The sequence below is a fragment of the Scyliorhinus canicula genome, chromosome 18 (assembly GCF_902713615.1).
Source record: "Scyliorhinus canicula chromosome 18, sScyCan1.1, whole genome shotgun sequence".
Lineage (NCBI taxonomy): Eukaryota > Metazoa > Chordata > Chondrichthyes > Carcharhiniformes > Scyliorhinidae > Scyliorhinus > Scyliorhinus canicula.
This window is the reverse complement of record NC_052163.1, coordinates 24956889-24974391: the sequence shown is the minus strand read 5'-3', so window position 1 is coordinate 24974391 and position 17503 is coordinate 24956889.

Genomic DNA, 17503 nt, shown 5'->3' with positions numbered 1-17503 from the left:
TTCTCCCACCCAGCGTGGGGAGCGGAGAATCGGGCCCACCAACTATTTTTCAACAATATAAGTTTTTTTAAATTTAAAGTGCCCAATTCTTTTTTGTCCAATTAAGGAGCAATTTAGTGTGGCCAATCCACCTACCCTGCACATCTTTGGTTTGAGGGCATGAGACCCATGCAGATTTGGGGAGAATGTGCAAACTCCACACGTACAGTGATCAAACCCAGGTCCTCGGCAACGTGAGGCAGCAGTGCTAACTACTGCGCCACTGTGCTGCTCTTTCAAAAATTAAGGAACGGTTCAGATCTCAAATTTGAAGGGATTCAAATTTTCCCATCTGATAGGACCTCACCCAAGTATCTCCAACAACACGTGTGTATATATACATATATATATATGTAATGCCTCTAAGATAATAGATGTCCCAGGGCAATTTACAGGACTGTTATGAAACAATATAGTTCAGTTTTTGGACTTTTGTTTCAGAGTTCCAGCCTCTGCAACACTTGTCTCTTTGATCAAGCTTTTAAAATTGTTCCTGACCTCTCCTTCTTTGACGTGGGCTGAAATTTCTCGACCCTCTCGCCTGCGGGAGTCCCGCCAAAGTAATTGGAGGTTTGAATGGCTCACCACATGCACAGCGTCAGGACCGGAAAAATCCCGGCCTGCTGTCAGTTTTCTTCTTGGTGCTTTTGTCAGAAGCAGGAGCTGCCAATTTTTCTGGCCCGTATCTCTGGCAGCAGCATCTGCAGCGTAAATGCATTGCAAGAGGCCTTTAAGTTAAGAATGAAAGAACAAAAAAATCTAAGACTCCTCCTGGAACAAGGCATTTACGGAGAGCTTTTCTTGGGTCAGTGCCCATCCTCATTAGTGATATTGTCAGGGATAAATCATAAGTTCTTTTATTGGCATACATGCCAACCAACCCAGTGTTACGACTGGACACCAGGCAGGTTTGCCCAAATTTGTTACCACGGACAAGCCCCAATTTATTATGCCCAGGTGAGGTTTCCTCAAATTTGTTATCCCCAGTGTGAGGAGGGATGAACTGGCTCCCTTTCTTTATTCAATTCCCTCAGTTGGTCACAACAAGGTTAATTTAAAATGTCTCTTCCCTTGCGGATACTTCTTCCCCGGTCCCAGGATTCTATGCATTAAATGGAGCCAATTGAACCAGGTTTTCTCAAGTTAATGAAAGATCAGTTAATTAGCTACCAAATGCAATAAAAATGATAAAGCACGTGCATATATATTCATGCAGATTAGAAATGAGCATTGAGTCCAAAAGTAAGTAAAAAAAAATACAAATCAGTCTTTGATTTGTCCATGAGGAGTAGGTGGTGCAATGGTGCAGCTGTTGAGATTTGTGATTTCAGTAGCGCTGACTTCAGTGGTTGAATAGTTTTTTGAGATTCCGGGTTCTAGAGTTTAACTGATGGGTTGTCCTGCTTCTTTATCAGCTGACTAAGATTTGCAGCAGGCTTTTATCCCTGTCTCTTGTATATTCCCAGAAGGTGAAAATATGCAAACCAGTCTGGGACGTTGCTTACAGGATATCATTCCTGCTGAGATGATAATCAGCTTCCATTATCTCCCCAGGAGATAGCAGTTAGTTTCTCTATGGCTTTTGAGTCTTTGATCTGTCCTTGTCTGGAACCAGGGATTGACTTCCATTGTCTCGCTCTTAGCACTGGAGCTATTGAGACCGTGCTGAATTTACATTTCATGAATTTGCATCCACAGCCATCTCTGGCTTGAAAGTCCATTTTGAAAAACACGTCTTATTTAAAAGTTTAATATGTCCGTACACAATTTGAGGATTTCCCCCATCGCCATGACACCAGCCGTACTGAGACAATCCACAAGGAACATCCCATTAAACTCATGCCCATCTTAAAATGATAAAACATCGGCTGAACCTATTCAAACTGGCATCTGCCCAAGATGTTGTATCTTTCTAATGTCTTCCCCTCCACTCCTGAAGGCACTGAGAGTACAATTGCAGAGGAATCATCAACTCTCTTGTACCTAGCACAATAGGACACTTTTGTGAAGTGTCAACAATTGCAGTAGGGGTCTGAATTGCAGTATCCTTAGCATGTGCTTCGGTTTCACACAATTGCATACTGATAGCTGGTCATTGTTGCCATCCATTCAGCCGAAGGTAGACTTAAAGACTCTCTTAAGCCCTACAAAAACATCCCTGATAAGTGACTGCAATGCATCTTCATGGCCTGCCTGACAACCCTGCCTCTCAGATGTGTTGGAATGTTACAGCATTTCACTTATAGCTGCACTCTTAAAAAGTCACATATTCCATGTTAAAAAACTTTGGGATATTTCTGGGAGAAGTAAAAGCATTATCTTCTTAACAGAGTGTCAATCTGGTTGGAAATCTTTCCTTAGAAAAGAGAACGTTTTGTCCCCCACAACCCAAAAGATGTGCAGGCTAGGTGGATTGGCCACGCTAAATTGCCCCTTAATTGGAAAAAAAATCATTGGGTATTCTAAATTTTTAAAAAAGAGAAAGTTGAGAAGAGATTTGATCGAGGGGCGCGATTCTCCGCTCCCCACGCCGGGTGGGAGAATCGCGGGAGGGCCCCCCGACTAATTTCACGACCCCCTGGCGCTTTTCCCACCCTCCGCTCGGAAGAATCGCCACTCGCCGTTTTTCACGGCGACCGGCGATTCTCCGACCCGGATGGGCCGAGCGGCTAGCCGTTCGCGACCGTTTCACGATGGCGGCAACCACACCTGGTCGCTGCCATCATGAAATCGGCATGAGATGCCCGTTTTGGGGCTTGTAGGGGGCCTGGTGGGGAATAAGCACCACGACTGTGCTCGGGAGGGGACAGGCCTGCGATCGGTGCCCACCGATCGTCGGGCCGGCGTCTCAGTCGGACGCACTATTTCCCCTCCGCCGCCCCGCAAGATCAAGCCGCCACGTCTTGCGGGGCGGCTGAGGGGAAAGACGGCCACCGCGCATGCGCGAGTTCGAGCTGTCAGCCGTCGTGACGTCAGCCGCGCATGCGCGGGTTGGAGCCGGCCAACCTGCGCATGCATGGCTGACGTCACATAGGCGCCGCCGTCGCGTCACTCTCGGCGCGCCGCCCGGCGGCCGAGAGTTACGGAGCGCCGCTCCTAGCCCCGCCGGGAGGGGAGAATAGGGGGCGAGGAGCGGCCTCCGAGGCCGTTGTGAAACTCGGCCGAGTTCACAATGGCCCTCCCGATTTTTCCCGGGAGCGGAGAATTCCGCCCGAGGTATTCAAAATCCTGAGGCACCCAGTCAGAGGGGAAACGTCTTCTGATTGGTGGAAAGATTGAGAACAGGCAGACATAGCCATGATGTGGAGATGCCGGTGTTGGACTGGGGTGAGAACAGTAAGAAGTCTTACAACACCACGTTAAAGTCCAACAGGTTTGTTTCAAATCACTAGCTTTCGGAGCACTGCTCCTTCCTCGGGTGAATGAAACCTGTTGGACTTTAACCTGTTGTTGTAAGACTTCTAACTAGGCAGACATAGGAATGGTGTAGGTTAGTTCATAAGTATGAACTCAGAAAATGCTAAGAATGAGGCATACTTTTTAAATAATGTAAGATTCAATGTATGGAACACAGTCAAACAAAATATCAAGTTGTTGTAAAACGTTAGGTTAGGGAATACTCTGACCTGTGTTGCCTTTTCTTTTAGTCTGTCTTTTCCTGTGGCTCTGTTCCAATTATGACAATCAATGAGTTTGCCCTCCTTTCTTTTGATATCTATGTTCTAATGCTGAGAGTCGCCAGATATACCACCACAAGGTTCAACCGGTTATCGATCAAAGAGCCAAACACCAGTTTGTTAGTTCAAGGTCAAGGGTACTTTATTTACACTCAATTAGTCACGCAATATAAACACTACTGGTTAACTACACCTATCGACTAAGACAACCTGTACTTAACTTCGGGCACCCGGCTTAGGTCAGAGAAACAGTGGCCGCTGTTCAATTCTGGATCTATCAAGTCCGAAGGAGTAACTGCTGCTCAGCTAGGCCCATCCGCCTGGTAGCAAACGTTGAACTTGGACTTGCTTCTGGTGGTGCTGCAATTGGAGATGGTGGTGGCCGGGGCGCCAGGTCCAAGAGAGGACGAACATATGGCAAACTCTTCTTCTTATACTTGGGGGTTTTCGAGCTCTTTTGGGCAGTCCTTCTGTTTGGACCCCACTAATTGGGTGATCCCTGATCACTCCGTTCGATTCCTAACCAATAAGTGGGCGGGGATCTGGATGGCTGGGCGTGTCCCAAGCGGTCACTAACCCTGTTGTTGATGCTTCCCCTGAATAGGGAGTAGCGCCAAAATATCTGGGACTGTACCGGTCACTCGAGTACCAGTCCTTTGTTCTGGTGAAGATGGGCCATCAAATGCTAATCGGCCCATCAAAATGCTAATTGGTCGGAGTTTCGATACCGTCTGGACTTCTTGCTTGCATATATACATTTCAGGCTCTGAGCCTGCCTGAGTCTTGCCTTGTCCATTTTACCCACGAGGCTTTGCGAGTTTCTCTGTACCTAGTTGTAAGTGGCCATCCCAGATGGCTACACCTTTGATTGGAAGCTTGAGTTAGCATTTTTGTCTGCTGAACTCTATAACGAGACAATAGCAAAGACAAAGAACTATGTTATGTTTATTATGTTAGCTAAATATTGCATTTCATTTCACAAAGAGTCTCCTGGGTAATAACCAAAAACATCATGCATAAGGGGCATGTTGGCTTACAATACAGTAATAGACAACAATCATAGAAAAATTACAGCAAAGAAGGAGGCCATTCAACCCATCTTGTCCATACCAGCCTGAGGACACCCAGGTGTCCTTTCTAATCCCACCTTCCTGCACCCGATCCACAGCCCAGTAGTTTAGAACACTAAAGGTGCAGGTCGAGGTACCTTTTAAAAAAGTTTAGGGTCTCTGCCGCCACCACCAACTCGGGCAGTGAATTCCAGGCACCCACTACCCTCTGCGTAAAAACATTCTTCCTCATGTCCCCTCTACACCTTCTGCCTCTTAACTTCAACCTGTGTCCCCTGGTTCTCGAATTCTCCACCAAGGAGAAACTGAATCCTTGACTTTCTGACCCACAGACCACAATCAGTAAGAGTAAACAGCAACACCTCCTCTACAATAGTACTCAATTCCGGGGCCCCGCAAGGTTGCGTACTTAGCCCCCTACTATACTCCCTGTACACATATGATTGCGTGGCAAAATTTGGGTCCAACTCCATCCACACGTTTTCTGACAATACGACCATAGTGGGCCGGATCTCGAATAATGATGAGTCAGAATACGGGAGGGAGATAGAGAACATAGTGGAGTGGTCCAGCGACAACAATCTTCCTCAATGCCAGCACAACTAAAGAGCTGGTCATTGACTTCAGGAAGCAAAGTATTGTACACACCCCTGTCAGCATCAACAGGGCCGAGGTGGAGATGGTTAGCAGCTTCAAATTCCTTGGGGTACACATCTCCAAAAATCTGTCCTGGTCTACCCACGTCGACGCTACCACCAAGTAAGCACAACAGCGTCTATAATAAAGAGATTTGGCATGTCCACATTACCTCTTACCAACTATCTGGCTGCACAAAACTTCAGAGAGTCGTGAAAACAGCCCAGTCCACCACACGAACCTGCCTCCCATCCATTGACTCCATCTGCACCTCCCGCTGCCTGGGGAAAGCGAGCAGCATAATCAAAGACCCCTCCCACCCGGTTTATTCACTCTTCCAATTTCTTCCATCGGGCAGGAGATACAAAAGTCTAAGAACACGCACGAACTGAGTCAAAAACAGCTTCTTCCCCGCTGTTACCAGACTCCTAAACGACCCTCTTATGGACTGACCTCATTAACACTACACCCTGTATGCTTCATCCGATGCCGGTGTTTACGTAGTTACATTGTGTACCTTGTGTTGCCATATTATGTATTTTCTTTTATTTTATTTTCATGCATTTAATGATCTGTTGAGCTGCTCGCAGAAAAATACTTTTCACTGTACCTCGGTACACGTGACAATAAACAAAATCCAATCCAAGGGAAACATTTTATCTTGTCTACTCTATCTCTTCACCTATTTTTTTTACGCCTCAATTAAGTCACCCCTCAGCCTTCTTTGTTCCAAAGTAAATAACCCCAACCTATCTAATCTCTCTTCGTAGCTGCACGTTTCTAGCCCTGGCAACATTATTGTAAACCTCATTTCCACTCTCTCCAGAGTAATTACGTCCTTCCTGCAATGTGCACACAATACTCCTGTTGTGGCCTTACCAGTGTCCTATACAATTCCAACATTATATCTCTCACTTCATCTACCGCTCGCAGTATATTCCCATTTATTGTGTACTCCCTATAACAGTTAGACCTCCCTAAATGCATGACTTCACACTTCAGGCAGATATTTGCCTACAAATTTGATCTTCTATCTCCCTTTCACTATTTGGGGTCTGTAGTATAGTCCCAGTAGTGTGACTGCCCCTTTTCTATTTCTAATGAAATAATGGTAAACTACTCAGGTCAATAATAAATAGTGAACTAATCAGGTTGGCTACGATGATGTTTCACCCTGCTCAAGGGTAAAGTAATCAGTCACCTAAAACAGCACGAGACTGAAGCCAAAAAGGTGTAAGTACAAGTCTTGTGACCCTCAGCACAGAACCAAGAGAAAAGGCAATAGATTGTGGTCAACAAGAAGACAGCAGCAACAAGAACAGAACAGGAGACAGCGCCCCAATCAACCAATTTGTCTGCAGCCAGTGTTCATAAAAATAGATTAGCATTACTGTCTTGCTAAGTATCATTTTGTTCTACTCTGTGTGGAGTTTGCACATTCTCCCCATGTCTGTGTGGGTCTCGCCCCCACAACCCAAAGATGTGCAGGGTAGGTGGATTGGCCAGGCTAAATTGCCCTTAATTGGGGGGGGGGAAATTGGATACTCGAAATTTATTTTTAAAAGCTGAAAATAAAAGGGGAAAAAATAATTTTGTGCTACTTCTTATGCTTTTACTGATGCACTTACTATTCCTTATACCAAATGCCTCGTACCAGCAGTGGTCAGTGACCAGTCGGAACTAAAGGTGGCAAACATAGATTCAAGCTTACAGTGACTACGAGAGAAAAAACATTTTCACGCAGCGAGTGGTTAGTATCTGGAATTCTCTACCTGAGAATGTGGTAGAGGCAGGTTCAATCGAGGAATTCAAGAGGGAATTGGATTATTAGCCGAAAAGGAAGCACGTGCAAGGCTGCAAGGAGAAACCAAAGGAGTGACACCAGGTGAGTTACTCCTTTGGGGACCCAGCACAGACGCGAGGGACTGAATGGCCTCCTTCCGTGCTCCAACCATTCTGTAATTCCACAGTGCTGTGGTAGGTTAGGTAGCTATGGGTTTAAGTCTGAACTCCAAGATTTGAGTACAAAATCTAGGCTATTGCAGTGCTGACAAAATGTTGCAGCTTGCGACCGAAACTGGATGAGATTTGAAATTAACATCGTTTTCTGAGGACCAAGGAGGGATGTTAAAAATCCTGTGGCACTATTTGAAAAGCAACAAATTTTTGTGGGTTTCCTACTCTCTCTTCAACCAAACACAATCAGCTGGTTGTTAATTTCCTTGCTGACATGACCAACCAGTGCATTTCAAAGTAATTCATTTGTGGTGAACGCCTTCAGGTCATAGTTAACGAGTTATTCATCAGGAAGGTCTGGGAGAGGAGTTACATTCAAATGTAATTTAAAATATTCTTAGATTGGGAATTTTTTAGAGCAAAGTATAATCAAACAAGTTTTTAAAAAATCACCATGACTAAAAATTGGTTCAACCGCAAACAACCTCGTAATTCTCCAAAGAATGAAAATAATATGCAATTTGTTAGAAATAAAACAGAAAATGCTGGATAAACTCAGCAGGTCTGGCAGCGTCTGTGGAGAGAGAAACAAGTTAATGTTTCGAGTCTGTGTGACTCTTCTTCAAAGGTAGCTGAGCTGAAAAGATTCAAGACTTGCAGCATCTACAGTGTTTTACTTTTATTTCATTAGCAATTAGTCTTGGGAATTGATGAATGTCTCATTGGAATGTTTGTGGTCCGTGGTCCTTAGCTATAATCTGGCATTCTGACTGTGAACAATGAAGGGGAGGAGGACTTTAATTTATATATTTCACAACCAACGGATGTCTCAAAGTGCTTTACAGCTTTTTTTTTGCAGGTCAAAACAATATTCAGCTTCATTTTATTTACAAAGGGCAGGATAAGAACTTTATCACAATATTTACAGGTCAGAAATGATAACCAACACGGTTATAATGGCCAGCAATGAATTAGCCTCATCATTCAAGCTCCCTGAGCATTCAGCCTACCCCTGGACTATGACCTTCAGACATGCAGCACACATGCAGGTAAGGGAAGCGTGCACACGTTTATGGAACAACGCCACTCAAATTCAACTCTCAGCAATAAGAAAGAGGTGATGAGTTTGGTGGAAATACTGTCCCGTGTCCATGACACCTTCATGTTTAACACAGTGACTGAATACAAGCATTTCTAATGGATCTTTCACTGGGACAGGAGGTCCCAATGCAGCAGACGCCATAGGATGGCTTTTTGTGACGAAGGAAATGCAGAAGTCAATGTGTGCACAGCACGATCCCAGTTGATGACCAACTATTCTGTTTTAATTATGTTGGCCGTAAGGCAAATTTCGGACCACGACATGGGGGAGATCTCCATTCCTCATCAACCAATATCCATGGGACTGTGGACAAAACCTTGGTTTAATATCTAACCCTCAAAACCGAGCCCTCTGACAGTGCGGCACTCCCTCAGTACTGACCCTCTGACAGTGCAGCACTCCCTCAGTACTGACCCTCTGACAGTGCGGCACTCCCTCAGTACTGACCCTCCCACAGTGCAGCACTCCCTCAGTACTGACCCTCTGACAGGGCGGAGCTCCCTCAGTACTGATCCTCCCACAGTGCGGCACTCCCTCAGTACTGACCCTCCCACAGTGCGACACTCCCTCAGTACTGACCCTCTGACAGTGCGGCACTCCCTCAGTACTGACCCTCTGACAGTGCGGCACTCCCTCAGTACTGACCCTCCCACAGTGCGGCACTCCCTCAGTACTGACCCTCCCACAGTGCGGCACTCCCTCAGTACTGACCCTCCCACAGTGCGGCACTCCCTCAGTACTGACCCTCCCACAGTGCGGCACTCCCTCAGTACTGACCCTCTGACAGTGCAGCACTCCCTCAGTACTGACCGTCTGACAGTGCGGCACTCCCTCAGTACTGACCCTCTGACAGTGCAGCACTCCCTCAGTACTGACCCTCTGACAGTGCGGCACTCCCTCAGTACTGACCCTCTGACAGTGCAGCACTCCCTCAGTACTGACCCTCTGACAGTGCGGCACTCCCTCAGTACTGACCCTCTGACAGTGCGGCACTCCCTCAGTACTGACCCTCTGACAGTGCAGCACTCCCTCAGTACTGACCCTCCCACAGTGCGGCACTCCCTCAGTACTGACCCTCCCACAGTGCGGCACTCCCTCAGTACTGACCCTCCCACAGTGCGGCACTCCCTCAGTACTGACCCTCCCACAGTGCGGCACTCCCTCAGTACTGACCCTCCCACAGTGCGGCACTCCCTCAGTACTGACCCTCTGACAGTGCAGCACTCCCTCAGTACTGACCGTCTGACAGTGCGGCACTCCCTCAGTACTGACCCTCTGACAGTGCAGCACTCCCTCAGTACTGACCCTCTGACAGTGCGGCACTCCCTCAGTACTGACCCTCTGACAGTGCGGCACTCCCTCAGTACTGACCCCAGTTAGGTATTTTTGAATTGTACTCACTGTTCTAACATCCGAAGCACAGCCAATTTGTGCACAGCAAGCTCCCACAAACACCAAATAATCTATTTTCCGTTTATTGATTGAGGGATAAATATTGGTCAGACCATTAGCGCTAATTCCCCTCCTCGCCTTCAAAATAGATACATGGGATCTTCAGGTCACAGAGGCTTGACAGTGTCTTGCTTTTAATGCCTCAATCAAAAGACAACATTGGTGGCATGGTGGCACAAAGGCCTCACAGTGCCAAGGATCCAGGTTCAATTCCGGCTTTGGGTGACTGAGTGTGTGGAGTTTGCACGTTCTCCCCGTGCCAGTGTGGGTTTCCTCCGGGTGCTCCAGTTTCCTGCCACAGTGTAAAGATGTGGAGGTTAGGTGGGATTGTGGGGGAACCGAGGGTGGGGGGGGGGGGGGGGGGGGGGGGTTGGAGAGGGCTAGGTAGGGTGCTCTTTGGGAGGGCCGGTATAGACCTAATGGGCCGAATGGCCTCCTTCTGCACCATAGTGATTCTGTGGAATGCAGCACTCCCTCACTACCGCACTGGAGTGTCAACCTTTATGTTTGTCCTGGAGTGGAACCTGGGCTCATAATCCTACAACCCAGAGCCAAGAGTGCTATTAACTGAGCGACAGGAAGATAACATAAGTACAAGAGCAGCCATTATTAGTCAGGTTTTTTAACAAAGAGCTGCCAAAGCAGGTTTCACCTAGATTAAGTATGCAGGAGAGTAGTTTTGTTTAGCTCAAACAAGATGACTCACTGATGTGAGGATTGGGCTGGATCTTGCTGTGATATTAACGTTGAAGTAAGTTGCACTCCAAATCAGACAGGAACCTTCAGCTAGATGCTCTTCCCTAAGCGTCCAAAAATGGCCTTTCACTCTATGGCTCATATTTAATAATAATAATAATCTTTATTAGTATCACAAGTAGGCTTAGATTAACACTACAGTAAAGTTACTGTGAAAAGCCCCTAGTTGCCACACTACAGCACCTATTCGGATACACCGTGGGAGAATTCAGAATATCCAATTCACCTAACAAGAACGTCTTTTGGGACATGTGGGAGGAAACCGGAGCACCCGGAGGAAACCCACGCAGACATGGGGAGAACGTGTAGACTCCACACAGACAGCAACCCAAGCCAGGAATCAAACCTGGGTCCTGCCGCTGTAAAGCACAGTGCTAACCACCGTGCTGCCATGCGCCCTTTCAAATGTCATCAGCTGACTAGGCCCTAACCTCTGGAATCCCTCCCTAAACCTCTCAGCTTTTTAATCTTTCTTTCCTCGTTTAAGACGGTTAAAACTGTCTCTGTTGCCAAACGTTTGGCCTTCTGCCTTAATATCGCCTTAATCCAAATATTGTTTCACAATGCTCTTGAGAGGTATCTTGGGACAGTTTATGACATTAAAGTGCTATATAAATGCAAGCAGTTGTTATATTGAATGAAATTCCTGTACTGGCACTGTGGATGCAAGCTACATAAAGCATTAGGGCCTGTCCATTCCAGTCAGACTATGCATTTAATGGTGTGCTAAGTCTTAATTACAGCCAAACAATCTGTTAATTAACTTTTAGAAGTGTGGAGTCCCACTGCTTCAGCTTTCAATTCTTACTGGAGATCTAAAAATATATAAGTAGCTTATTTGCTGTTATAACCCACGTGTATCTTGTGGATGGGAACAAGTAACTTCCCCGTGAACCTTGCAGAGTACAAGCCCCGCCGTTAAGGGGACGGGGAACACTAAACAATGTATTGTGGTATGGTATATAAAGCCGGCCAGTTCGGCACCATCAAGGCATACCTAGTTGGGATCGACTGTGTGATGGATATAATAGTTATTATAAATAAACTAAGTTTCTTTGAACTACTCAGTGTGGACTCCTTCATGGTCTTATTACTTTTTCCTTTTGTGCTTTATATTCTTTTCTCGATCTGGTTTAGCACACTGGGCTAAATTGTTGGCTTTTAAAGCAGACCAAGACAGGCCAGCAGCACAGTTCAATTCCCGTACCAGCTTCCCCGAACAGGCGCCAGAATGGGTCGACTAGGGGCTTTTCACAGTCACTTCATTGAAGCCTACTTGTGACAAAAAGTGATTTTCATTTTTCTTTCCCTCTCTTTATTTTACTTTCTGTACCTGAATTGACACTGAATTCACTGTTCCAGCTCACATGTCTTGGTTCAGCCTCTGCACTGCTCATTAACAATTATTCTATTTGATTGGTTAAACAGATACAGAATTAGATGTCCCACTCGAACAGGTCTCAGATCCCTTGTAGAGGGAAAGTCCAGAATGATTCGCCAGCATTTCCATGCTGGCATGGGAACATAGCCCCATTATTGGAGAATCCAGCCCCAGCTTTCCAGTTAAAAAATATAATAATGTAGTTTATGATGTTTTGAACCATGAATATTGAAATAACTAATCAATGTTGGGAACCTTTGCCCTTGTGGGAAACATTGAAGTTAGGGACGCGATCTGACCAAATTGGAACAGGGTCCCGTGATGAAGGCATTTAGCCGAGTGTTATCGGCGCAGTAACATCACTCTATATGTCTGGACTCTGCTTCAATTCATGGCCTCAGCAGAAAACATCCCACTGAGTACACACTTAATTCTGTTTCATGCACTGAGGAGCTCCACTCGCCAGAAGGGGTTAGTTCCCAGGGCCTTGGTAGTTCCGGCGAGTGCATATTAGAGTAAAACTAGCTGTCTCTCTCTAATATGCAGATATGCCAGCTTGTGATCCCCCCCACAATGTTAGATCGTGCAAGACGTGAGCCAGGTGGATCCCGGAAGATGGATCTCCCGGCATCTACCGGGCGCGCCCACCTTTCGGGCACAACTTAGCGGTTGATCACGTGCTAGATGTATGATCTGTGTTCCTGTAAGTTGAACGACACTTGAAATTGAATGACCATAAACAAGGTAGAGAAAGAAATCTGCCGTCCTTATCTGGCCTGGCCTACACGTGACTCCAGATCCACAGCAACGTGCTTGGCTCTTGTCTGCCAGTCAGTTCGAGGGCGATTAAGGATGGGCAACAAATGCTGGCCGTGCCAGCGACACACATATCCCATGAAAGAATAAAAAAGAGCACCAGACAAGATTAATAATGTTTGTATGGAGTCTTTAGTAAAAAATGGAGGTGCAGCAGAGTTGCCACATAGCAATAATATGAAAGGGTAGAAAGGGAAATGGTCTAGACCGGATGGACAGCTATGTTGAATCCTCCACAGAAGAGATAAAGAATCAGTTTGGGAAGTAAGGTGTGAGAAATAAATTAAATGTGGCTGAACTGGTGATAGGTAAACATGCAGACAAACAACAGAAGCATTCAAAGCAATATTTGGCAGAATGCAAAATTGGTACATAATCCTGAAAGACAAAAGTTCCATTAGTGCACCATGGACAATAAATGCGGTAATAGGCAGTAAAGAGCAAAAAAGACATGTTTTCACAAATGGAATAAAAAGATGTAAATCCTGTGGAAACAGTGAGGATAAAAAGAAACTAATGATGTATGAAAAGTTAGCATGAAAGAAGCTTGCATGGAACGTCACAGCTAAAAGTACAAAGTTTTATAAAGGTGGTGAGAATGTGTAGGGCATAATTTAACACACAGAAACAGAATCCCGTTTTGGGCGCGTACAGCAGGGCCTTTCCCGGCACCTGCAACGCAGAGAACGAGCATGCTATCAAATGGGACTTTTGTCGATTTTTGGCCTCGGCAGGGAATGACCCGCCGAAGCCGCATTTACCTCACTTCCTGCACTGACGAGATCGCTAGCTCTCGCGAGGCGTCCCGGGCGCTGCAAATTTTGCAGGAGGCCTCTCGCGAGATTTAACAGCCTCTTCGTGTCACCGGGTTGGGCGCGACGAGGCCATTCAATCTCACCCACAATGACAGAGAAATTAAAGACCGATTTGGTGAGGCTGTAATGGGTAATAAGAGAATGGGATGCTTGTTAAATGAATACTTAATATCTGTTTGCACAGCAGTGGAAGGAAAAAAGCAAGAGGACCTAACACTATTTCAAGGGGATTTAATTACATTTTCTTTTAAATTGCGGAAAATTATGGGACTTAACTTAGATAAATCTCCAGAACCTGATAGTTTGCACCAGCATATTAAAATAAAGAGGTGAATAAATTGCAGATACCATAATTTTCCCAAGCCTTGTAGAATCAGAAACTATGCTCCATGATTGTAAAGTTACAAATGTTATTCCATTATTTTTTAAGAAGGTAGGGAGGGAGAAACCAGGAACCTACAGACCCGTCAGTATAACATAAACTGCAGGTTATTCCTCAACTCGACTATAAACAGAGTGGATGAACGTTAATTTGTGAGGGGCAGATGATTTATATTTTTACGGTCACTAAGGTGATGGAAGTGCCTGTTCCATTGATCCAGACTTCCAAATGGCATTTGGTAAGGGCCCTCACTGGAATTATTACCAAAAATAAAGCACATGGAATTGGAGCTGAACTTGTGACATGGGTTTCTGATTTGTTTGGAGCTAGGAGCTGGAGAGTTGGTATGGAGGGACTGTTCCCTGATTAGCAGGATATGGCAATGCTGTCCTCCAGGATTCTGAAGTGGGAATCTGGGACCTCAGCTTTTTATCAAATATATCAATTATTCAGACAACGAATTGAGATATGTTCGTCCATGTTTAAAAATGACACTAGGTTATGAAGCATAATGAATTGTGCAGTTGGGGGCAGGAAGTTGTGAAAGAATGTGGACAGACCAAGTGAGCAGGAGATGAGCGTTCATCTGAGGACATTTACTTTGGATCCAGGAACATTTTATTTCTGGCAAGAGATTATGAAGGAATTAAGGGGTTTGGATATCCAGGTACACAAATCACTACAAGCTACCGCGAACAGTTACTTACAGCAAACACAATGTTGACCATCTGTTCAAACAAACTTAATAAAGTAATAGACACAAACTTCTGGAAAAACTCAGCAGGTCTGGCAGCATCTGTGGACAGTGAAAATAGAGTTAACATATCAAGTCTGTATTACTTGGGTGACTGTCTGCGTGGAGTTTATACATTCTCCCCGTGCCTGCATGGGTTTCCTCCCACAGTCCAAAGGTGTACAGGTTAGGCAGATTAGTCATGTTAAGTTGTCCCTTAGTGTCAAAAGGTTAGGTGGGGTTACTGCGTTGTGGGAATGGAGTGGGGGTGTGGGCCAAAATAGAGTGTTCTTTCGGAGGGTTGGTGCAGACTCGATGGGCCGAGTGACCTCCTTCTGCACTGTCCGGATTCTATGATTCGTAATACGGACTCCAAACATTAACTCTTTGTTTCTCTCTCCACAAATGGTGCCAGACTTGACAGTTTTTTTCAGAATTTTCTATTTTATTTCATATTTCCAGCATCCACAATATTTTGCTTTTATTTAAGTGTAATAAACAATTCTTGTGAAGTCCGGGCAGCTGGAATACGAGGTGATGCTTCAGTTTTTCAGATCCTCAGTCAGCCCACATCTGGAGTACCCCCTTCAATTCTGGACCCTGCACCTGTGGGAAGTTATACTGGCCTAGACAGGAAATTGGGCCTTATAAGGATTTAGTTATGAAACCAGACAGCATACACTTGGTTTATATTTCCTTGAGTTAAGAAGATTAAGGAGTCGTCTAATTGAGGTGCTTAAAATGAAGGTACTTGATATAATAGACACAGAAAAACAATTCCCTCTGGTATGGGAATCTAGAACTGGGAGCCACAATTAGAGCTAGGCCATTCAGAAATGAAATCAGAGGGCAGCACAGTGGTGCAGTGGTTAGCACAGCTGCCTCACGGCACCGAGGTCCCAAGTTCGATCCCAGCTCTGGGTCACTGTCCATGTGGGGTTTGCACATTTTCCCCGTGTTTGCATGGGTTTCACCCCCATAACCCAATGCTGTGCAGGGTAGGTGGATTGGCTATGCTAAATTGGCCCTTAATTGAAAAAAATGAATTGGGTACTCTAAATTTTTTTTAAAAATGAAATCAGGAAGGACTTTTTCCACACAGACCAGGAAGGGATTCTATAACTCACTCTCCCAAAAGACCGTGGATTCTAGGTCAAATGAAATTTTCAGGACAGATAGATAGATATTTGTTAGTTCTGTGTAGTTAGGGACATGGATCAAAGGCAGGTATTTGGAGTTGAAGTACGGATGAGCTATGATCTGATCAAATTGTAGAACAGGCTTGTGGAGCTGAATGGTCTAATATTATTTATGTACTCCAATTCATTGCTTGTATTGCTTTCATGAAAGTTATCTAAGGTGAATTTGGCTGTACCTTGGTGATCAAACAAGCTTGTTTCGCTACCCATCTTTTTGCCCATGTGATCACCTTGCAAAGCATTCTTTAACACATATCAAAGGTATGGTCCCTCAATTATATATATATTTTTTTCACATAACTTTTATTTGCCAACTTTTAGGGAGGTGCTACGAAGAAAACATTGCCAAGCCACCTTCTACGCTGGGGAAAGAACCCCGCCACAAATGGCTGAGTTTTTCCAGAAAATTCCTCAATTGTATTTATTATTAAAGAGAGGCCAGAGGTTTCTTTGCCACTGATTTTGTGCCAATCAAGCTGCAAATCAGTTTGGTAAAATTTGTTAAAGATCTGGAGCAAACCACAGGCAACTAGAGGTCCAAGGCGTTCATGTAAAACAGAATGTACCAGAAATACAAAGTCTTTGACTTGCAAATGACGAATGAGAGGAAGCATTATTTCCTGGCACAGTATGCCTGATCTTACAAACTGTTAAATTCAGGCGTGGGTTGGGGAAGGTGGGGGATAATTCCAGGGATGACAGTTCAGTACTTCAGAAATCTAAATGCCAGCATCGCAACCAACATCCAACCAAATACATCTTTACACAGGTACAGTCACCAGGTTGTACTTTGACTAATAGTTGAGAGAGGTGGAGATGGCAAAGAGGACATGGTTTAGCAGCCAGCTTATTTGCAGATATGTGCAGTCAAAGCTGGCATTTAATGCAGTCCAACATCTGACTCTGAAAAACTCAGCTCTCTCTTATAGAATGTGCCAATGAATATAAATCCCTTTGTTTGAAAGACACTTTATAACAAATCAGTTGAATTCCAATGAACAGTGAAATATACTGCTTAACTGGTGATGTAACAATAGGTTAAAATAAATACATTATAAACCATATTTCTTTTTTTATTCGGTTTAGAATTATGGAAAGGGGTGAACTCTATAATAACACAATAGAAAGTTTATTAGCTTTCTACTTTACAACTTTTAGCATTTTGCATTTATTTTGTTTTCACTGCTGAAGGTGCTAATTCTGCTGGAATAAAGCTCCACAATCCCGTTCCTCTCCCACAGGCCCATTCTTTAAATTAAACAAATGGTCAATAAAATAAACAAAAATGAGAGGGTGACAACCCTTTGGTGGGGCACTGTAACTAAAACACAACAGGTCCATTCTTTATGTGTAATGACATTATATGTGTAATGAGATTATTCATGAAGGCCCTGCCTTCTCAACCCTGCCCCTCACCTGAGGTGTGGTGATCCGCATGTTAAATCACCACCAGTCAGCTCTCCCCCTCAAAGGGGAAAGCAGCCTATGG